Below are 25,503 nucleotides of genomic sequence, written 5' to 3'. Positions count from 1 at the left end.
ATCCCCATTTTATAACTAGAAATTTGATTCTCAGAGAAGTTAAAGCCAAAGAACCCTCAGCTACTCAGCAGTAAATTCTGAAACTAAACTCTAAATCTAAATCCATGAAACTCTAGAGCTAATTCCACTGTGTCACACTGACTTCAAATTTCGTGGCATTTTACTATGAATGATTATAGAAACATGCAAAAAAAAAAGTGACAGTAGACCACAGAGCCTATAAAGCTCAACAGAAATTACTAGTGTTTGAGACACACTATGATCAAACCATATACTAGCTTTCCAAATTCCATTCTAAATTTAAAAGAACAAAAGAATCTTGATTTTCTATTGCTAATTTATACTATTTTGCATAACTTTGTGGATTCTTGCACTCCAGTTTAGTTTAAGGTAAGGTATATATATATATATATATGTATATATATATATATATACATATATATATATATGAACAAAATACTGTTTTTGTAGTATAAAATATATGTTAAGGGCATTCAGACTGTACTTCAATATAGAAAACTTCTAGAGAATATCCATTTTATGGAGCCATCTTTTTATTTCATATTATTTTAAAAGGTCACTAAAAGCTAGAAAATAAATTTTTTGTTTCTTATAAAGATTTTATTCTATTGAAATAACCATGGAAAGCATGAGTACCAGTGACGAGATCCCCTTTGTTATTCTAGTGAATGAACAAGAATATTTTTATTACAAATAATTCCTAGGACTTCTGCTCCCCTCTTGCCCAGACGTTTCATCATTAGGCCCAAAAATAAAAGATCATTTTTGTCTCAACTTTCTCTTGGATAATCATATTCTCTGATACTTAATTATGCTTCAAATAAATTCATGTTATACTAAATTGTAAGAAATCCTAAATTGTAAGAAATCATCCCAAAATGTTATCATTTTTTTCCTTTATTGAGAATACATCAGTGACATCTAAATGTTATAAAAAGCACCAAAAATTTAGAGGTAATTTTCCTAGTTAGTTTAATCCATTCCTGAGCGTGAACACTAATGATGGAAAGTATTCATTCAGACTGAGAAATTAAAAATATAGACTATCCTGAGCCAACAATTATAAGTCATCTGTTAGACAATCAGGTGTATTCAATATTCTTATAGAACCCAAAACTGATAAAAAACTTTAAAAAGTCATGCTTGAGAAGGAAAAAAATACCTTCTATTAATGTTATCTAGAAAAGAAAGTCAAGTTTACCTCAGTACTAACTGGCAGTTGCAATGATATGCTCTAGTAAAAAGAAACCCTAATTCTTAGCTCCTTTGTCCTCAGACTAGAGAATAAATTATAAAACAACCAATGAAAATGACCCTTAAATAATGTGCTATTTTAAGTATTTTGTTCAGAATGTATGACCCTATTTTTTAAAAGCCCTTATATGTGAAAAACCTTTCAAAGAAGATTATTTATGTCTATGTGACATAACTAGGTTATGAAATAATGCATGATCAAAGCTATCCTGTATTTAGCACAAAATGCCCACCCACTGGAGCTGGGGGTTCTACAGAGTACAGGGTACTGTTGTGTTGGATGGCCCCTTGACCCAGATGGTGGGACACAGGATGGAGGGGTTCCACCAGCTGCAGCAGCTGATTTGACCCACAGAATGCTCAAGCTGCACTTGGGGACTTCGTAGTGAGTGGCACAGCAGACCAGGCCCTGAGACCCAGCGGAGAGACCCGGAGAGCCAAGCCCAGTCTGTCTTGGAGCACAGCAGGCTGGATGGCCTGTGCAGAAGCATCATGGTGGCCACGTCAGAGGGCAGAAGTTCCCAATGCAGCATGCTTGGTGCGTCAAGTGTACCTAGTGGCACAACATGGCTTGGGGCACAACGAACTGAATTTTACTGGCCTCAGGCTAATCCCTCATAGAAGTTTCTCCCATTGGAATATTAAAAATATTTTAGGGCTCTCTATATCCAAGAAATGGACTTGTTAATGTAACCTTGAAAACAGACTGATTGCCACTGGCAAGATCTCTTAACTTACGTGCTTATGCTTACTTCAGTAAATTTCCTTTTTTTGTTGTTTTCTATTTCTTTTAGTTATATTAATACATTTTATAAAAATTCAGTCTGTTCTTACCAACCGATAAACTGACCTTTTTATGGCATGAGACAGATTTTTAATTTTCTGCCCAAGCAATATCTATTCAATTCTTTTCCCACATTAAAGCAGCTAAGTAGTTTGGGTGGGAATGTGGAAGGGGGACACAAAGATTACTCCACTGCAGTTTCAGGTCAGAGCCCAGAATTTCTGATTAATGAAAATAATCTTTTCTCCTCTGCCACATTGATTGGTGCAGATAACCCAGCCGAAAGGCAGTGATCAAAATACCTTGTTCCCACCAAGCTGATTTATAAAATAAACATGAATGAGTTGAAGCAGATGAGAAATGAAGTGTGGTATGCTTCTAGACTTTGCAAAAGATGGTGTCTTGCTCTACTTAGAAAACTACCAGCAAATTATCTTTCTGGAAAGTATAATGTGCAGACATTAAGGCTAGAGCTGTAGTAGCAATTTTAACACTATATAGGTCACCAGTCTTAGGATGATGCCTATCCTGGATAAGGCAGAACCCAAAGGCAGAAACTGATCTAAGGTAACATTACTGATATGCTTACTTAAAGGAACTCTGAAGACAAACTGTGGAGAATTTAAAATGAGTCCATAAAACTTTTGATACATCTTCCTTTAACAGATAAAGCTTGATTCCCCTCCCCTTTGCTGAACCTGGTGCTTCAACTCTTAAAATTACAGCTAGGTAAAAGTAACTGCCAAACTTCCAGGACTCGGCCATAGACAGCACTGCAGCTTCCTTCTTGTCCTCTCTCTGGTCACATATTCCTGCAGAAGACAGTTGCCATGCTGTGAGGACACTCAGGTCAGTAGGTCCACACGGCATGGTAGTGGGGCCACCTGCTAAGAGCCAGGAAGGAACCGAGGCTTTCCACCAACCCCAGTGAGAGTGAGCAATCCTGAGATTCCTCAAGCCAGGCATGCACTGAGACCACAACCTCATGAGAAACTCAGAGCTGGAACCACCCAGCAAAGTCATTCTATAATCCCCAACCCACAGAAACTATGAAAAAAATATTGTCTAAATCAGCTAAATTTGGGCATAAGTTGTTAAACAACACTATCAAGGTAACAGACACTCCAATGTCTGGCATGTGTAATCTAAAGAACTAATAATTCCTCTTTGCTGTTTTATTCCTTTGAACTGGGCCTTACATCCTTCATTAAAAAATGAAAAGCCCCAAGTGTTACTTACAATTACTACAAGGTAATATCATATGTTTCTACTATGACCCATAATGTATTAATATCTTAATTTAATTCTAAAATGAAATTGTTCTTTATTTCTAATTTCTTGGGTGAAAGGAAGGTGGAAAGGAAACACTTTATTGGTCAGTAAACAAAGCACTAGAAGAGGAAGGTAATGGCATTTCTTAGAATGATATGGGGAAGTCACCAGAGAAAAGGTCCTATCTTAGGCAAAGCAACAGAAGAAACTAAAAATATCCACCATCTAAAGTTCACAATAGAATAGATCTCTCTACAAATCTGTCATTCTGGTTCCCTGATTCTTATACTGTTAGTTCTAAATCTGAGGACGTAGCTATCTCAGCTTCCTGGCATAATGGGATTCAGACAGCCACTATAATGCTGGGTTATAATGCCCGGGATATTAACTCCAGGGAAACCCAAATCATGCAAAGAATGTTTGGCAAAGGGCCCAAGGCTCCATTATTCTGGGGACAGAAGTAAAGAAAGCTGGAAATCAAGTCATTTGGTCAAATACCAGAAATCACTATCAGGGAAAAGGAAAAATAAAACAACACAGATGTCTCAACACCTAAAAAATTGGCAGAGACCAAGGGGATTGATGTTCAGCAACCTAAAGTCATAACCTGAATTATGGAAAATTCAGTCATTAGGATTTGTAAAAGTCAAAGTATAAGCCTTTGTAGAATGAAGCAGAAAACTGCAATGAAACAAAGGAACCCAGACACATAGAGATAGGATTGGCTCTAAGATAAGTGAACAGGTGTGCATTCGGTGTGTCCATCTGTCAAGATAAAAAGAGAGCAAAGATGACAATGGAAACAATTATTTTAGTGACACTTGCCATTAAACTATACTGACTTCTGCATATTTTTACTGGCTCTCCTAAAAACTATGGTAAATGTATAGATATATCCATAACAGAATCTCAGATGATATTGTCATGTTTAGTTTTCCCAAAGTTTCTATTATTCATGTCAGACTAGCTTTCTTGTTCTGCTTTAGGAAGAATAATGGTGGACACTTATTTCAGTATTACATATCAAGCTATATGCTGGGGAAAAAACGCATGGTTTTTAATTAACATAAAAGCCATCCACAATGAATACTATTTTTTTTCTTTTAAAGACGAGAATCTATAATCAGAATTCAGATATAATCAGAGTTCTCAATAATGGAACAAGAATTCAAATCTAGTCCATATGCTTTCTAGGACTTTATTTATTATTTATCTAAGACATTACACTTTTTTTACTTCAAGAGATGAAACTCTTCTGGAGACAAAGCAAAACTTTATATAATGCGCTGATTTTAGAAAAATTAAATACTAGCAATTATTTAGAAAGTTGAAATTACCATCATTAGTGTTTTGCCTTTATGCAATTTTTATAGTAGTGGTGAAGCAGAATCTACATGTTCCTTCAACATGGATAATCACTTTTATCTACTTTTTCTTACCCATATAGAGCTTGTACATATAGTACCCAATCAATACGCATGCTAAGTACTGCTATTCCTCTTCAGCATCTTCCTAACCCTCCCCTCCATGCATGCATTGATTCAGGGAATATTTGTGAGCATTTGTTATAAAAGGGCATGTTTCTGCTTCCACATAAGGACATTTGGCTAGAATATGCCACCTTTGTTTAAATACAAATAAACCAACTGGTGCATACTTTAATGGTCATATATGAATGTGTGTATACATATACATATATGTATACTTATTCATTTTTAAACTAGAAGAGTCCTTGCAATAAGCTCCCATAAAAATTAAGACTTCATAAACTAGAGTTTTTCTTATAGATTACCAAAATGAATTCACATGATTAGGACAACAATGCAATCAAACGACAGTCCAAATTTTAAGTAGCATATTTTTTTTGTAACTTCATAAATACAATTTGAAGTTGTATTTGAATGCAATTTCTAGGAATACATTTATTTTTCAAGCCCTACATGACTACATTAACCCAAAGCAAAATAATAAACATATTTTCTGTTCTTTGATGCATATACAAAATTTATCAGTTAAAGGACAAATATATGTGAATATATTCAACATTTAATAGTTTTCTGTCTCACACTGTTTGATTTTTAATTTGTATTTTTATGTCCATCATATAAAAGATGGGTTTTCTGTTGCTCTTATTTTATTAAAGGTCTGTAGTGGTTGAGAACACATTTCACGTTCAGTGCAATGCATTCATAAATATAATTTACATATTCTAAAATTAACATAAATTTTGCTGCTATTTATGCATCCTGTCTGGCCATTCTGAAAGCAGGTTATGGGCTGTTTGTCTATGTTGCAAATTGAAATAACTCAAGTTATTCATACATCTCAACTGCAGATCTATCACTCTGATATTTTTACACTTTTCTCTTGTGTCTCAGAGGTCTATCTCCATAGGTGCATTGAGACAGAAGGTTAAATGTTTGGTTTAATGACTTTAAAATCCAAGGAAAGGGCCTTCAGTAATTTTGGGTAAGGGATGTAATATTTACTGCTTCATTCTATAGGAGACTTTCTAATTCCATCTTCATCCAGAGGAGAATTAACAACTTCCATTTCTGCAGCAATTGCTAATAAACCTTCACGGTTCCCCCTAATTTCCCTGGTTTCCCTCTCCCTCTCCTCCTGTTAAGCACAACACTACTTGGATCCCTTCCTAGGCAACCTCAAAGGTCAGAAGAAGTCCGGTCCATTTCCATTTTTTGGAGGCTCAATGTACAATTAATAAATAGATGGATAGATAAAAGTTACAAGAAATGGTGTTATATCTAAAATTCTTATGGTTTAAGTATTAATGATTTGTCTTTGTCACACACAAATACCATAAACTATAATTATGTTACTCTAAGATAATTAATTTTTATACATCCTGCAATTAATTGGAACATTTAAGGCTGTGGGATTCAACGAGTAGAGAAGTGAAGTTCTGTAATGGAGATACTAGCCTAATAGGGTATTTCTGGAGGCCTTATATATATACCTGATTAGTAGATAATGTTAAAAGTCTAAATTTAAAGCTTGTACTGGATATAAGGCTTGAAATAAATGACCTTTTGTCATAGCTGCATCAAGTTCCAAAACCAAACTGAAGCTCAATAGAGCAACCACAAAGGACCCCATGCTGGGTACACTGTCCTTTGTTATTTTTTTGGTTCTTATTTCCTACTGTATAAATTTTATTTTTATTACAATCCTCCTTAAATTCTTTGTCAAGAGAGGAATGGCTTTATCACATATAAATGTAGAATAGCATTTTAAATTATAAAGAAAAATATTCTCTACAAATTGAATTTTTCTTCCTAGTCACATACAGATTTGCTTAGTGACACTTAAACTTAATTACCTCAATCCTCTTCTAACCATAAAAGATAGTATTATTACTACTACTAAATTATAATTAATATTCATTGAATGCTTACTGTGTGCCAGGCACTGTAATAAGCATTTTATATGCATCATCTCACTTTGTTTTTAAATCATCTGTATAAGTAGGTGATATTATTTACCTCATTTTACAGACATAATATCAGCTGTATACTTAGCAATCTGAAACTAAACAAGGCAAATAATTTCAGCCTCAGCCTCACAGAGATTAAATTGCATATCCGAAATATCTATTACTGCCTATGGTGACTTGATTCCCTCAATCTCAATTAAAACATAAACAATAAACTATTTGACTGTCAAAAACCATGAATATTGTAAATAAAAATCTATGCATAGAAAGCAAATATAATAAATGAAAATGAAAATCTGGCATAAACATAAAAAACAATACTTGAGAAATAGTCTGGTTTTGACTGTTACAGCTGACTCTTCAACTTACTCTTTTCCAAATCTTGCCATCAGAATGGACATCCTCCTAAATTAAGCAACAAAAGAACCAAAACTTTTACAGTCCTTCAGCTGTTTCACTGTTTCCTGCAGTGTTCAGGGAGGAAATAACACATGGCCCAGTAGATGGAAAACTCTTACAGCTACATCATGCCATGAAGAAAAACTGAGAAAGCAACATCATGGGAGATGCTGCTCAGATGATACACTAAGTGTATAAAGTGTATGCTGGACCCAGTACTCTGGAGTATGCCTCACTTTTAAAAATGTTCTTTTTGTTGACTCTCCAAAAGACACATGAGGCCAGCAGGGGCTTAGATGGAAGGGGCTTATGTCACCTCTGCAAAAAAGCAAAACATCTATAAAAGATGGAGCTTTGACTCAAGTGGCAGGATTACCCCCCCACACACAAAAAAAACAAAACTGATTATGATGCACACTGATCACTGGGCACAGAACTCAACAAAAGAAAACCCTTTGGCTCTCACCTGGCAGCATCCGTACATAGCCCTGCCGAGTGTCCATTAGGTATTAGAACTGCAAAATGTAAATCTTGACTTGGATTCATCAAAATCAATTACTACAGTTGTCTAGAGGTAATATATTGAGTAAGTATCCATTTCCAACACATGGGTACTTTCAGGAACTACTGCTTTTGTAAATACATGGTAGTAGTCTAACTACTCCTAATTGGAAATACTGGTTAATTTATTCCAAGTCCTATCCATCTAAAGATTGGGCTTCCCATCACCATTTTATTATTTATATTAGTTCACATTACTAGTAAGTATTCTTCTATAATTTTACATAAAATTTGTTAACTATTATTAAATTTATATTAAGCCAATTATTTCAGAACTGGTCCTTGACTGTGAGTTAGAAAATCTGGTCCTTTGCCCGGCCCCAACATGATGTGGTTGTGTGATTCTGGCCAAGTCTCTGAGCCTATTTCCCTCATTTATAAATGAGATGATAGGAGTAGGTGACAAGTAAAGAGGAGAAAAGAAGAACAGCCTTTTGTTTCAACTCTAAATTTACACAATGTAAGAAATCACTACTCATTCTTCTAGACAAATACCTGAAGGAAGGACAAAACCTGATGCTTATTTCATTAATTTTACTAACTAGCATATCTCTCAAGTGGTAAGGTAGTCTGGTAAAGTAGGGTCCTCTGGCCCAATTCATTTGGGAGACAAACTGAGGATGCTGTGAAAAAAATACCACCCATAAGAGCCCAGCTTTAATGTGAAAGTTCAGTGTTTAAAAAACAAATACGCTCACTACATTTGATAGGTTCATAATCATCACAATGATTTCTGGATAAACTTCAAAATGATCATCAACCTTGCAAAAGTTGAAGCACTCAGTATAAAATCTACTCAATAATGATGTGGCATAGTCTGAAACTAAAAATATGTGTTTTCCCTCTCAGTAAAGAGTCTATTTTTTTTTCCATCTGTAAGAATGCAAAACAGCAGGATCTCAGACTGATGAATTTCAAGTAAATACAAAGGGCTACTTAGCAGGCATGTCTCTGCAAGATAAGGAATTAATGATTCTAGAAAAAATGGCATTGCTCCCATTAAAATTTGGAGACATGTTGTTCATTGCTCTACATGCCACAGACGTCTTGCTTTCTCATTGAAGGGAAAATTGAATTGTGTTTATTAATGAAGTGGCTAGCAGCAAACCAGACTTATCCAAAACACAATGCAGATATTGCTGTTTGAAGGTAAGCAATTTGAATTTCAAACTTAACCTCACAGCCAAACATTTGGCTTATTACATACAAAACTTTAATAAATATGCCATTCTTCCACTGTGTTAGCAATTTGCAGATTTAACTTACTTTCTATACCTTCAGAAATATCTTCCTCATTCCCTTCAACCCAGCTTCCATTAGATATTACTTGGGATGTCTTTTTCAAAGTTGGAAATATTTGTTAAAACAAAGAATAATTTATCTTGGTAAAGCACTTTATCAAACCTTTATTAGACATAAAATTACTGCTCGGATGTATCACTAGGCAAAGACCTTATTTAACTAGAAATTGTTAAATACCATATAATAGAAATGTCTCAATATTGATCATATTAGAGTTTAAATGTGTAGGTCCATCAGGTTTTCTGGAATAGAACCATCAATAAGGATTTTGTTTTTGCTTGTTTGTTCTGCAAGCAAAACATTTCCTGGAAGGGAAATCACCTTAAAGCAGTGAGAGAGAGAAGTACAAGCCTAGTCTGAAAATAAGTTCACATCAAAGAGAAGGGGTAATTTGGATAATAATATTGTGTTCCATGCATCCAGAGCCAAGGGAAGCTGCAAGCCTCTCTCTGAGTATGCCAGTTTCGAGGAGGCTGCTTTCCTGAGCATATGTAAGGTTGGTAAGACCTAGGGCAGAAGAAGTATAGATATTTTCTTACATCTACTTGAAAATCAGATTGCAATCCCTATGATGTATGACCCTAATTTTCCTATAAGTCATTTTCCTGGACATTCTCCCCATTCTTAGAGACTTTGTGATTCAACTAAGTCATTTTCTATAATATTTAAAAGCCAGCTCTGTTATCACCTAACTACCCAATCCATCCATAATATAGGTCTTTTTCCCTGTATAATCATTTTCACCAAGCTACCAGTTTTAGCCCAGTGTCATCTCTGGCTTAAAGACTACACTAAGATCTCCAGGGATATTAAGGCAGTAGTGGTATGACATTGCTCCAGTGTATTCTTGGACAACTGATTATGGCTAAATGAGTCCCATGAAGTGAATGATCCCCAATGTTCTCTCAAGATTCAAAGTGATTACAATAATATAATCACCATATACTTTCAAACAGGACAATTATTGTGGCATACTATGTCAACTTCTGACTACCTGTTATATCCACTGTCACCAGAAATCATTTATTTACTATTGATAAATGCACTCTCAATTGCATATACCATACATACCAACCCAAGACCTTACTTGCTCCTGTCTAATAATTATACATCTCTTTGATACAGAATAAAGGCTTATATTTATCACTCACAAACCATGGGTCCAGAACCATATCAGTGCCTTACTCTTCCTCACAGCAATCTAGCAAAATGGTAAGTTTATATATGAGGAAGCTGCTGTACAGAGGGTCAAATAACCTATCCAAGTGTATCCAGCTAATAGATTGCTACACCTGTATTCAAATTGACATCTGTCTGGCTCAAAAGTCTGTACTTATCTTGCTTCTCACACTGCTAATTTATCCCTCCACAAAAAGAAACATAGATCTCTAAAAGAGATTTAGTCCCAGTCTGGGGGGGCTACCACCTTCTTGCACTCTCTGAAAACATTTATTCATCCCTTACCTCCTCCACATCCTGTTTCTTTTCCTCCTCCTCTTAGTCTTGTGTCTAGTTTCCCCCACTACATGTTCCATTCCTCTACTGCCTCCTTGAAACATTATCACAGGTACTCAAATACTCGCTGGCCAGCCTGTTGCAGAAAGGTATTCAAACCATGCAAATTAGTTTCATCAACTCTTTTCCTCCTCACCTTGCTACTTAAAATTGAGGACTCAGGTGGAAGAATCCAGGGGCCAAAAGACACTAAAGAATTCTCACAATTTTCTTGATTTGTACAGCTAAGGATAGATATGATTCTCCAAGTTACAGCAAAAAAAAAAAAGCCTTCAGTATGTCTTTCACAATTTATAGGCACTCTAATTAAGCAGGAAATTAGGGTTACCATGCCTCATGTGTATATAAATGTATAGTTTTCAAAATCCCTTCAGATAATCATTTCACCTGATCCTAACAATGATTATGGGAGGTAGACAGAAATGAGGTTCAAACTGAGGAAAAAGGGTTCACAGATTTTTCTCAAGGTCACACAACAAGTAAATATCAGAAAATTAACTGGAATTATGGTCATTTTAGCCTATCCCAGTTGAGTAATATTCAACTTCAAATATTCAGATGTCTGCAATGAAAATAATTAAAACAAATACTTAGTGAGCACCTATTCTGTTTAATGCCAGGTCTTCAAAAGGATAAAAGCAGTACATTATGAGCTATCATCTAAACAAGATTTCTTAGGTCCTAGGGAAACACTGATGGATTTTAGAACCCAATGAAGTTCAAGAAATCATATATAAAAAGTTGTAAATTTTACATTTTCCTGAGGAATAGTTCAACAGTTATCAATTTTCAAAGTTGTCTGTGACCAAAAGAAGTTTAAGGACCACAGACTGAGAGCTAACAATCTAGTTAATACAGAATAACTGAACCTCTACTGACTACTAACATAAATTGACTATCATACAAATTGTTCAATTCTTGACTCAGGTTGAGATAGACTTACCCAGGAAGGACACAACACCTAAGAAACCAGGTCAGAATAAAAAGAACGAGCCGCATCATATCAGCAGCGACCAACTCCACAGGAGACCTCTGTATGGTCTCTCTAATCAAGTCTTTAAATAAATAATCAGACAAACAAAAGCAGCAGCAACTGCCACCCCCAGGGGAGAGATCAGAATCCATAGTTGCTACAATATAGCATCTAAAATATCCACTTCTCACACAAAAATTATAACATGCAAGTAAACAAGTATCATCTATACATAAAAAATAAAGCAGCCTATAGAAACACATTGCAAAGGAAAGGCACTCCTGCAAAAAAAGCATTACCGTGAGTCACACAGGATTGGAAATGCTGTAATAGTCTTAGTTGTTCCTATAACAAAGAAAATGTCAGAATCTCAGAGTGACTCCAGTGCCCTATGCCTGAAGGTAGTCTAATTCCACCATTTGGGCACTAGTCCATGGTACCAAAAACACCCATTCTTCCGTATTTAACCCACAATTTGATTTCAATCTCCCAATCACAGCAGCTATCTGTACCATTTGCAACTCCTGCTGTAACCATCTTCACAGATGATAAGCATATTTGGAGGGATGCCATTATAAACTAGCACTGGAGTTTGGCCCTTCCCAGTGCTTCACACTGTAACTCATCAGGTGGAAAGGCATGAAAGAGCATTTGGGTAAGAAGGGAAATGCCTTGTTACCTCAAGGAGTCCACCCTTCAGTGGGTCTGGCAGATGTCTCCTGGTCCTAGTGCCTACACTGCCTTTCCTGCTAGGGCTGATAATGGAAAATATTGCTGCCCCATGTAGTGTCTTTCTAAAATAACATAATTAACATAATTAAGCAAGAAAATCATTTATGAGGAGCAAATAAGGGGGACAAAACTTCAGTAACTTTAGTATGTTCCCATTACTTCTGCTATAAATTCCAAGATTGTGACTGTGGTTTTAAAGAGACCTCACAAGTGCTTCTCTTTTTTTTTCTTCTTTCTTTTGCATTTCCACATTTATAAAGTCAAACTGAGCGTCTTGAGATTTGTGTTCTATATGGTGGTGACTGTTTTAAGATTATTATGAAGGCAACACAAAGCCGCGGCATGACTGTATCCTCCCACACGGATGCCTAGGCTGGACGCATTTTCCCCTGGGTTTCTGGGAATGTGGCAGCATATTCCTTCCATAACAGCATCTTGAGCCATTAAACCCCGCAAGAGAAGTGTTCTCTGGCAATACACGGACTGTGAAAACCAAAGAAGTAAAGGAGGGAGAAGATGGTTACATAGCAGTAAGGCCACAAACGAAGAAAGGAGGAAATGCAAATGTCTCAGGAGAAGCCACACTGTAAAGAGAGGAGAAAAGATTCAGTAAGGAGCAAATGGGGAAATGTAAACTGCATCTGATCATATGAAAAATCAGTTAGGGGCAAGCTCCTCACACTAATGTTTAGGAGGCAGGACAATGCCTTATAGTCAATCTATTCTACAATCTAATAAACCCAGATTTCTGCTCTATATCATAAAGAACCCAGAAGCAAATACAGTCCTCCAAGTTAGACCAAATTCCACATTCAGCGTAGTCTGAAGTCTACCTGTTTCCCAGGTAGGTTCTGACTTACACTTGGAAGTATATCTTTCATTGACAGTTCTCTATAACCTAGAGAGCGTCTGTGCATTGCTTGTTTGCTCTTAAAGAACATTTTCAAAAGACTTTATTCAATTTAGTCCTGCATTTTGAATGTAAAAATATTAAAAGTTGCAAGTCAAATGAGGAAGGGGAGGGCAAAGTATTAATAAGCTATTTTATATGTTTATTACCTACAAAATCTAACCCAAACAACACACCCCCAGCCTGAAATGCTCTTCCTTCATCTCTTCCTATAATTAGCTCCTTATCATCCTGTAGGACTCCAATATTAAGGCCACCAATTTAGATCATCTGGCTTGCACTACACTTTCTAAAACTTCTCTATATTCTTTATAAACATGATCATTTACTAGATGTCTGTCTGCACCATTTAAATTAAACTTCAATGAGAACAAGGATCATGTTTGTCATGGACCCTAACCCTAGACAATTTGTTATAAATATCTGTTGAATGAATGACTACTTTAAGAAACCGTATTTTGTGTGGCTTGTGACATAGGTCATATTCTGGTCGTAGTAACTCTGAGCTTCAGCAAACAATATCCGATAAAATTTGCATGTTTCTTATCTTTTCATATGTACAAAACATTAATTCCTTCTTTCACAAGTTGAACTGATTTTTAGAGCACATATAATTTAACAATGGTTATTTAAGATTTTGGAGTACCAAAGAAGAACAAACATAAAATTGGTGATGTCATACTGTTTTGGGCAGATACTCAGGATCTCATGCTAATAGAAGCTTTTAGTGAAGCTAAGCTAGCCAAGTGAAGATTCAGAAGCAGAGAATTTCAGGTTAAGAAGACAGTCAGTTAAACGGCTAATCTTAAAATTAGCTGCATGTTCCAGAACCATTGTGACTGAGTCATAGTGATCAGAAGGGAAAGAAGGAATTAGGTGAAGTTGGAGACATGAGCAGGAACATTCTTTTTAATAGAATTGAAATCACAAGGACAGGGAAGGGTTTGAATTTAATTCTTAATGCTCGTGAAAAACCACTGGAATACTTGAACCTAAGAAATGCCATGCTCTAATTTATGCTCTCAGATCAGTCTGACTGGCTATATGGAGAATGGACTTGAGGAGTGGTGCACACTATAAGCAGTTATTACAGGCATTATGTCAGGGGACAATTTAAAAAATCTGTGTCTAAACAAGATAGACATAGGTTTTGCTATCTTCATTCTAAGTAGTCAGGGAGGGCTCTGCAGAACAGATAGAAATTGAGGTGTTTAAGTTTTATGCTTTGCTGCTATATTGACAATACTGGGTAACACATTAAGAAATATGAAAAAAAAAGTAACATGCATGTGCCTTTAAGGGATTTTCAGGACAGCAGGAGACAATACTAGCCGAATAAGTCATTCAATTACATATAGAGAAATCTGAAGTAGAAGAGAATTTCCCCTCAGATGGGCAACCAAGAGAATGGCTTTGCTGTTGCTTAAGGGATAGAGAAAGAGTTTGACGGGGAGAGCGTAGTGGACAGACAGTACCTGTCCTCAGAGTAGGGCAGAGATGTTTAGAGGGCCCTAACGACTAACCATCCACTAGCTAGAGGGTATGCGGAAGGGAGTCTTGATGAAGAACTCTGACGTGAAGTTGGGATCTGATCGATCAGGCATTGCCAATTTAGGAAACGCATTCTGCCCCAACAGCTGAAGAGAGAAGGGCTCATCTGTAGTGAGAGTCTACAAGGAGGAAGCTGGCAATGTTTGCCAAAATCATTCAGTTCACTTAGCTACCAGTAACTGTGTAATGCCATATATTATAACTGTTTAAAATAATGCCATGTATTTTCCCATTCATGAACATTTTATTAGTTTATTTATTAAAATCTATTCATCTGTAATATGTCCTTTATAGAAACAAAAACATGGACGAATTATTGTTAGAAACAGTCATAATTTTTAATGTGAAGGCAACAAGGGTGGCATAGACATGCATAGTCCTTTTTCATTTTACAGTATTCAGAGGTAATTGCAATCCTCAAAATAACTCAGGAGGTAGGTAGAAAACCATCCCTATTCTAGAGCTTGAGAATGAGCTCCAGAAAGTTTTTCTTCCAACAAACTAGTGGTTGACAAAACAGATTTGGGCTCTTGTTTTATTTCCAAAATATGTTACACCTATTTATAAAAAGCTATGACAAATTGTGGACAATACACCACACCACATGGTTCCTTGAAATGTGGTAAATTACCTTTCTGATTTTCACTACTGTATGCCATTTTGGCAATAAATGAGGCTTTTAAGAGTATTTGAAAAAATACAATGATTTTTTTCTCTGCTATTTTCTTCTAAACTATGATTTATGATTTTTTACATTTGTCAGTGATTTTTGCTTTATGTTATCCTGTAGTTAAAATCGGGGTTTTTTAACCTCCTTTTATAAAAGGTGGTTTATAAAAGTTGGTTAAATAGCTACCTATGTCATTTGGAATTACAGCACATACACACGCACATACTTTTTCTCCATTGTTCTTACTTTGATCTATTTTGATTGGATTTTGCAATCTCATTTGTTAATGATATATATAAATCCTATAACTATACTTAGTACTTATTTTTCCTTCACTCTCATAAAATTAAGAAACAACTTGATTACTTTGTCCAAAGACTCCTATCAATTTCACAGGACTAATTCTGACTTTTCATGGTCAGAATTAATTCCAGACTCTCCATTCCTAAAATTGTTTCCCCTATTTTCTGAATGATAAAATTTTCAAGGAGATAAATTCATTTTTAATTTGCTTTTAGAAATTTGAGACTTCTAATAAGTGTCCAGATAGATGAGGTTCTCTATTCAAACACCTCCCTTTGTCTCTCCTCCTTCTGGAATCTGGTTTAGGAAAGCCTCAATCCTGCCCCAGGCTGACTGAGGCAGTTAAGCTAGCATGTCAGTTCTACACAAGAACCCCTTGGTTCTAAGGAGCCAAGAGTTGCTAAATGAGGCCAAGGAAGGGAGCACTGAAAGGATGCTGTCAGAGTACGCTTACGACATGCAGAAAGATGATCAACAGGGAGAGCTTAGAAGCCAAGCACCATGGTTCAAATTCTATCCCCACCACATATAAGATGTGTATAATGGGGCAACCATTCTTTATGACAGAACAGAGTTTCTAACAATCTGTAGAAACACACTTATTTCATGACTATTAAATTATAAAACTTTGTAGATTATGATCCTTAGCAGTACACAAAAATCTCTATGAAATATTACTATTTTGAAGCTATTAAAAAGTCAAAGAGAAGACTTGTGTTTTAGAATCCTTCTCTAGACTATTAGCTGGGGACCCAATTTGAGAAACCCTTTCCTTTAAAGAGTAATCAAGGTGGCTGAGAGCACAGGCTCTAGAATCAAATAAACATATTTAAACCCACGCTCTAGTAAAAATGATTTGTATGCATTTAGATAAAGTATTTAACCTCTCTAAACATATTTCCTCACTCATAAAATGGGGATCACAGAACATACTTTCTAGTAGAAGAAATAAATGATATTAGAGTTCAGCATAGTGACTATTCTAAAATATCAGCTAATTATTCCATTATACACACACACACACACACACACACACACATTTCAACAAAACTTTTCATCTCTTAGAGGTCTATAATCTACCCAATATCCACCTGTGACTCAATAGAAATATTTGGAGAATGTTATCACAGTAGAAGAGAACTGTAAAAGCACCTAATATAATATGAATTCTATGTTTCTTCTGGATCCAATGTCCTTTGAAATCCGTAAAATTCAAAAGAGTTAACTTCACTAAGTTGTCAGGAAGAACAAATCTCATAATCATTATTTCCTAGGATTTAAAAATACAGAAAACTGACTACTTGTTTAGTAATAAAGCTAATTTCTCTTAAAGGTCATCTTTCTTCAGTCTGCTCAGTGCACTTTTATTGAGCATGGATGCGTGTCTGTTAAAAAGCTCAAAGAATTTTCAGTATTGAAATTCTACTTTTCTAGATTTCATAGCCCAGATAAATGTTCAAGAAGTATACCTATAGCTAACACCCCTGCCTAATATTCCAAGACCCAATCACTTCATGCTAAACCTGAGCATACAAATTGGAAGGATACTGCTGAAGTTAAGAACACAAACAGATACCCCAAAGGACTGGAAGTTTTAAGAGTTTTAAGATAATGAATTATGAAGAAGATTAGCCTTCACTCAACATTCCTATCTTAGAAATTCAAAGATTAAGCAAGATCACAATGCTTCAATGACAGGACTTTTCAAACAGAAAACAGATGGGAGTCCCATGAATTTCTTGAGCTACTATGGAGAGAAAATAATTCAAAAAAATCATTGACTTAAGTTGATAAGGGGCCAGACCCTGGGCAATCAAGACTATTTTATCTTCAGGAAAGATTGCTAGGTTCTGATACCAAAATAAAAGGATTTTTTTTAATAGCTTAGAGAAAAAGATGATATACAAACATTTTGAAATTTTAGGGGACAAATTTGAAAATGGACTGATATCAAACTAATAATTAGCATGTGTAGACGCAGGCACCAAGGCAATCTTCATTCATTATTGCATTAATAAGCATCCAGTTCTGTTCCAAGCCTCTGAGGGCTTAGGTGGCAAACAAGGACATTCTCACAAAATCATGAAGGAGCAAGCATTATGAATCAGTCTTGATAAGTGAAGACACTGAACTTCAGAAAGATTCAAAGTATCCACCATCACATAATAAAGTGAAAGGACAGATGTCCAACTTGAAACTGAGGATTCTTTCCTTTGCGGAATGCATGTCTAAATAGTAGGTTGCTCTTAAATATAAAGGAGTAGCTTCCATACCCATTTTCCCCCAGAGTGGTTAAGAGTATAGATTTTGAAGTCATATGGTCTTTGTTCCAATCCCACAACTATCTCGTATCATAAAGATTTACATTATCTCTAAGTATTTCACTTGCTTCATCTACAAAATGGGAATGATGATAATATGAACTTCATAGAGATGTTGTGTGTATTAAATGTGATAATACTTATTAAATGCTCAAAACAGTACCTGGCATACCATACACATTTGATAAATGTCCATTATTATTATTAATACTATTACATGAACATTTAATTTTATTTTATGAACTACAAGCTATTTTGCAAATACATGTTGGACAATTATCAGTCATCTGGAAAACATAACAATTATAATAAGATACTACTTGTTTGTATTGAGAACAAAGATCATTCCTATCTAAAAGGCCTGAGTTCATAAACATTTGAATTTTTCCAGCTATAAAGACCACAGACCCAAATTTTTACAATAAGATTCTGACAACTACTGTGGCTGGAACATAGTAATAAGAAATGGGGTTACATACAGGGCGGGGTTACATACAGGGCCTCCATGCTGCAACTCTAGGTGTTCTATTAGTGCTGTAGTCTATGGGAGACTAATGCCCTAAGGAGTGCAGCTGACAGCCTGCAAAGCCATACCTAAAGGATCTGAGAACCCAGAAGAGCTACTCAACTCCTAGTTTTGGTAACTGTAATAAAGGATCTGACTCCATTTTTGATGTTTGATTGTCAAAAGCTTTCAAGTCTCATTACTTCCTTTTTCCGTTTGGCACCATCAGGAAGTTCAAACAACAGTCATCCTATCCCCACTGCCTAACCACCATAAACAAAACCCTCGGGTCAGTCTCTACCCCTTGCTCTCAAGCCATTTGAGGGGGCATACCTGGGAAACCTACCCTGCCCTCCCCAGAAAGCCTGATTATGTGAGCAATGAACCTTTTAATACTTTCTTGTTACCTGTTTGATACTGGGACCAAATTTTGTAATGGGAAAGAAGGCCCATCCAGCTTCAGAATAGTGGCACAACAATAACTTAAGGACATAATTGTCCTGTTTATCCTTTGTAAAACTAGCTTAGTGCCTCAAGTAAGTAGTCCAGGGGAATCTTCAATAGAACTATTTTTAGAGTTAAGAATCTCTTTATCCAAGAACTACTTTTTCTGTCTTTTAAAAATGTTCCAAGAACTGATTTTCATTTTTCTAGAGTCATTTGTTCTTATGGAAATGATACATTTTACCTTTGGGGTAGGGACTTTGGAGAGAGAGGTCCTGGGACAATGAGAGTTGAGGACAGTTTTTTTTTCGGCAACAAAAGAGCATGGGAAGGGGAAACTTTGCCAGGACAAACCCAGGCTATGCCTGTTAGCATGATGTAACTATTAATAGTAGCCTCTTTTCACTCTCAATAATGCTGCGATTGGATGATAGATTATATGTAATCCTACTTTCCATCAAAGTTATTTTGAGACACACGGTAGAACCATCCATACATCTAGAGAAAAGGAGTGAGAGGGGTCTTTGTCAGGACACCATAAGGAGGACTCTGGGGAGAAATGATGATTGATAGAAACGTCTGTTCTCTGTTCTCTAGAAACAGAATATATGCAGAGAAGGTTGTATAACTATTGTACATGGTACTACAACAACTTGTATAACTGACAGTAGTACAGCAATAAACAAAATCCACATGAGTTCAAGAAGTGGCTTTTTTGATAGTTTATGCATATAGATTGAAATATCTGTCAATTCCAAATCACCTATTTCTACTCCATTACTTTCTAACTATATGGTATAAACAATCATAAAACTTCCATAAATTTTATCTCTGAGACAAATACACCAACTCCTGCTTTCCAGAACTGTTATAAGGATTAAGTGAGCTCACATAGGTAAAGGTCATTATATTAACCACCTGCACATAAAAGGCAATAAATAAATTATAGCTGCTGCATATTATTATAATGACATTATTATTTTTAATTATTATTAGCAACATTATCCAGGTTAGCATGTTATTCCAACTATTTTTTCATGTCTGCTTTAATAAGGAGAATGAAAAACATTTTGTAAAAAAAACATTAAAAATATTTTTTGTTTAAGACTGTTTTTTGGGACTACAAATCAATATGATCTGTTGGAAAGACAATTTGTTAAAATGTATAAAACTGATTATTTTTGAACCATCATTTGCACTTACAGAAATTTATCCTTAAGGAAAATTGTTTCTATACATAGTTGATAGAGTATAGTAATTTGAGACATGGACTTCTGGAGTCAGAGAGTACAAAGGTTAAATCCACACTTACTAGCTCTGCTTCCGTGGCCAATTTATAGACAATCTCTAAGTCATTTCCTTTTTAAAGTGGGGACAACTATATTACCTATTCCACAGGACCACTGGGAGGATAAAATTAAATTACTGGAATAGTGTACAGACTTTACTAGGTGCTCATGAGTATTACTTTTATTAAGCATAACCATTCATTTGAGACTATTAATAATCATCAACATTTAGAAACTAGCAACAATTACAACAAAGAAAGTGATTCAATTGCTATAATTATACACACTAAAAATGTATAAAATATTTTACGTAATAATATAGCATTTCAAAATAATATGAAGTATATGACTGCCTTTGTTTTAAATAAAACAGTTTGAGTTTATACATTTTAGTGGCTTTTTCTCTTTGTTGGGATTACATATTATTATTTATTCTTGCTTTCTCTGTTTTTGAAAATTTTATAAGTAATGTTTACTTTCATAATAAGAAAAGCTTAAAGTTATAAATGAAGGAAACCAATAAACAATGTATTTGCTTGTCTATTAACTTCTATTCGTTTAATCGCTTCCCAGAGCATTTTAGTGGAGATAGTGAAATAGTTACCTTAAGTCCAGTCCAAATATTTAAAACAGTTCATAATTTCTCAATTTGTTCAACCCAAAAATTCACCATATTTATGAAGAATCTCTCTTTGAATTCTATTGGGAACCCTATAAGTGATTCTACGGTTACTGAAACAGGTGCAATATTAATGAGACCAAGATGGAAAACCTCCCATGTGGAAATAAGTGTTTTGACATCATAAAGTAGGTAGGCTGTGTAAATTACATAGCCATGGAGATTTCAATTCTATTTAAGAGATAAAAACACTGTCCTGTCTACTAAGTGCAACAATATGATAGAATTTGTAGGAATAAAACAATATGCTTTTGCTATTTCTGAGATAGAGAACAATAGCAAAATATAAAGAACAAAACGCATCCCCAAATCTCAGCCAGCTTAACTACATGTAGCAGCTTATTTTTTTAACCCATGGAAAATGCATGCTAGAATTATAAGAGCAGTTTAAACACAAATGTGGAACTCTGCTAACAAAGAGAACAAGCACTTAATGGAAATAAAGCATCTTCTATTCAGAACAGGTTCTTACAATCTTCCGCTATAAACAGTCATATGTTACAAGTCTAAATTCACTTTCATCCACTGTCATAATAAAGCAAAGAAGAAAACAATAGATAAAAGCATCCTCCAGAGAAATGGGTCATAAATAGGTATGGAAATAACTAATTTGGGAAATGTTTTTACAACAGCTCCAAATTTTAGACCGTGAGTTTGCTGTTGTTTGTCATTTATCATACAATCCTTCCAAAGAAATCACTTAAGTACTTAGGAAATAACAAAAAAAGAAAAATAAACACAGGTGATAAGCATCAGGTATGCCATATGCTACAAAATATTGATAAATTCATATTCATTTCATTCATTCTTTTTGTCATACTTTCCCATCTATTTAATCTCTTTTCACTGTGTCAGTAATCCATGATGTAACAATATAATTTGCATTAATTTCTAGTTCTGTATTCTAAACAAAAGGCAAAAATTCCACCACTCTAACTCTTCCAGAACTTTTACAGTTTCATGCAGTATGATCCAGAAACTTCCCATTCCCGTGACAAAATAAGTTGCGTAAGGGTTGCATTAGAGCTGCAATTGTCCTGAAGCCAGAAATCAGCAGATGCTAATCAAAAGTGAACATAATATAGAATTGATGATCCCTGATTTATCATGTTCTGACCACAAATGGGTATAGTTCCTAGCAGGTAGGTGCTAGAAAGTTCTAGACTTGGTCCAATAGAGCCAATAGATAGGTGCTATGCCCGAGTTCCATGTGAGAGGAAGAGTCGGGGAGAGATCAAAACCCTGAACTCAGAAGACATCCTCTGGTAAAGAACTCTATCAACTCTTATCATTTTAAATTTTAGTAAAAACTAGGTCTGACCAATAATTTGGCAGGTCCAGCCATAGTGATCTCTTATATTTCTGAAATTGCATTTGTTTCTTTTATTCCCTTGACCATCAATATGGCCAAAGAATTGTGGTTATTAAGATTTGGAAAATCTTTTAGATTATTTAGCCCAAAATTACTTAGCTCAACTAAGTAAATGCCCCATTTTGAAGATGATAAAACTCAGAGGATAAAAAAACTTGTCTACATGTACAGAGTCAGCAAGTTGGAGAAAGACCAAATGTAAGATTTCTTAGATTGTTTTAACATTAAACACTATGTCTCTGTCTCAACAATTGGATCCAAAGTTCTTTGAGGTTAGGCTGTAAAAAATCTTATTCAGATAACCTAGGCAGGAAGGAGAATATTAAAACAGTAGATACTCAAATAATTCTAGTACTCAATGAAAGAACTAATGCCTTCTCTGAAAGAAAGTGCCTTGTCTATGAATTGGATAATATATTCTAAATGAACAGAATAAATACAAAGCAAGCAATTCTAAATTTTAACACAAAGCTTCACAAAAAAAAGGACCACTAAAACTATTAAATGTCATTTTTATCCTCAAAAAGATAGTAAATGTTTTCTATGTATTAGCAATTTTTGGTGGTACTTCTTCATAAATACATAGAATGAATTCTCTAAAAAAACATAAAATTCTAATACGCACATACACATAGACACATACAAGGTTTTATCATATAGATTCACATACAGTTTGAGGAAACCAAGTAGTTCTTGACTATAAAGAAAACTGCCTAATATTAACATGATTCAAAAACTGTTTCAGTCAGTGGCCCTCTCCACATACAGGGCATTCCATACAAAAGAGCTTTCTAGCAGCTACCTGCTAGGAACTACACCCATTTGTGGTCAGAACATGATTCTATCAGGGATCATTAATTCTATGTTATGTTCACTTTTGATTAGCATCTGCTGATTTCTGGCTGGGGGTTCAATATTTTTCAACTAAAAGCAAACAGTAAGAGATCTCTGTATACTATGCTTAGTGTCTTCAGCATAGATGAATATGCCCCAGGAAGAAAAATTTATTGGGGTTGACCAGTTGGAACAACTGTCACTCCATAAAGCTAAATCAGATATAATCCAGTGTGGAAATGAAAAAAAAAATTTCACTGACATCCATGTGGAAGAATACAATTGATTCTCTAATAATAATCAATAATACAATTTATTCTATAATAAACCTCTATAGGGGCTCCACACTCAGGATCTGATCAAATAAACTTCAAACCCCTACCAATTCTACCTTTTCCCAATAAAGAAAGCATATAAAAAGCAAAGGAGTGGTATGCAAAATTTACTTATGATTACCATCAAAATTAATTTAATATCTCATGACAATATACTAAGGTTTGGTTCAGAAACAATTACTTGGCCTCAAAACCAAAAATCTTCCCAAATAGTCCTGTATTTCAACAGAAATCAATGCCTTTATAGTTTGCCATTGAAATCATTAAATCTCACTCCTACAACTCACTTTTCTTCCTTTCATTAATTTATTAATCCAAGCCAGAAATTGAAAAGTTATCCTAGATACCACTTTCTCATTCACACCATCCTTTACTATGCCCAATCACTAATTTTACCAGTTCTATTTCTCTACCAGCTCCATAGACTGTTTTATAATCAGGCCTCTGGTCTATTTTACTGCCATTATTGTTCTAATTCAGGTCCTCAATTTCTCTTTACAATGTGGACTGCAGTATTTCAAGTGTCTTCTTTCAGCCACATCCTCATGATCACTTCCCCAATCCTAAAATGTTTCCAGATTAATGTACTGCTTTTACAAAACCTTCTAGAATCTTAAAACGTCTTTACTTACAGGGTAGATTCAGAACTCCTTAGGATGTCCTAAATCCTCCTAAAATCCTCCATTCTTTGGCCACTGCCTAAATCACCATTCTCAACCCTTGTCACATTCCTACCCATCCCTTAAGATTATGAATCGGTATGAACTTTCTCTGCTCTCTTTCATCATCAAGAATTAAAGGCAATCATACTCTCCATTAAGAATCCATAATAGAAGGCAGAGCCAAGATGGTTGCATGAGTAGGACAGTGGGAATCTCCTCCCAAAAACACATATATTTTTGAAAATACAACAAATACAACTAATCCTAAAAGAGAGACCAGAAGACACAGGACAACAGCCAGACTACATCCACATGCACGAGAGCCCAGCGCCTGGTGAAAGGGGTAAGATACAAACCCTGGCATGGTGGGACCCGAGTACCCCTCACCCCAGCTCCCAGCGGGAGGAGAGGAGTCGGAGCGGGGAGGGAGAGGGAGCCCAGGACTGCTGAACACCCAGCCCCAGCCATCCGCACCAGAGTGGAGACACAGTGCATGCGTGGAGGGCTGGAAACTAGGGAAACAGGGCAGCAGGACCAGTGAATGGGTCCCAAAGCTGATGCCCCTGTGACAAAGAAAAGCGAGTGCTTTATGAAAGTCTTAAAAGGACAGGGACACAACAGCTGGACAGAAACAACCCAGGTCACAGTCCAGAAGCTGGAAATACCAGGGAAACCCAGGCGCACAAACCCCCTGGGCAACAGCTCTGAGACCCCTCAAGGAGGTAAACAGACAAACAGCCCCCCATCCATTACCCCCTCCGGGACGTGGCCATAGCAGAGAAGCAGCCTGTGGCTGTCCACACCCTCAGCAAGGGAGCTTCCTCCATATGGCCAGGCAAGACACAAAGACCCACTCTACACGCAATTGCCCAACACAAGCCACTAGGGGTCGCAGTTGTCTCAGTAAAGAAAGGCCAGTAGCAGGTGGAAAGTTTGGCTCTCCCAGCTGACAGTCAATAGCAACTATCAACATGAAAAGGCAAAAAAATTTCATCCAGACAAGACTAACCCAGACAGCTTCAGCATCTGCTACATCTTCCCCTGAGAAGGAAACTGGGGAGATAGATTTAACCAGTCATCCTGAAAAAGAATTCAAAACAAAAGTCATAAACATACTGATGGACTTGCAGAGAAATATACAAGAACTAAGGAAGGAGAATACAGAAATAAAACAAGCTCTGGAAGGACTTCAAAACAGAATGGACAAGATGCAAGAGACCACTAATGGAATAGAAAACAAAGAACAGGAACGCAGAGAAGCTGATGCAGAGAGAGATAAAAGGATATCCAGGAATGAAAGAATTCTAAGAGAGCTGAGTGACCAATCGAAATGGAACAATATCCACATTATAGGGGTACCA

Source organism: Manis javanica, chromosome 2, assembly GCF_040802235.1.
Source record: "Manis javanica isolate MJ-LG chromosome 2, MJ_LKY, whole genome shotgun sequence".
NCBI lineage: Eukaryota > Metazoa > Chordata > Mammalia > Pholidota > Manidae > Manis > Manis javanica.
The sequence above is the reverse complement of the archived record's forward strand: the minus strand, read 5'-3'. Positions refer to the sequence as shown.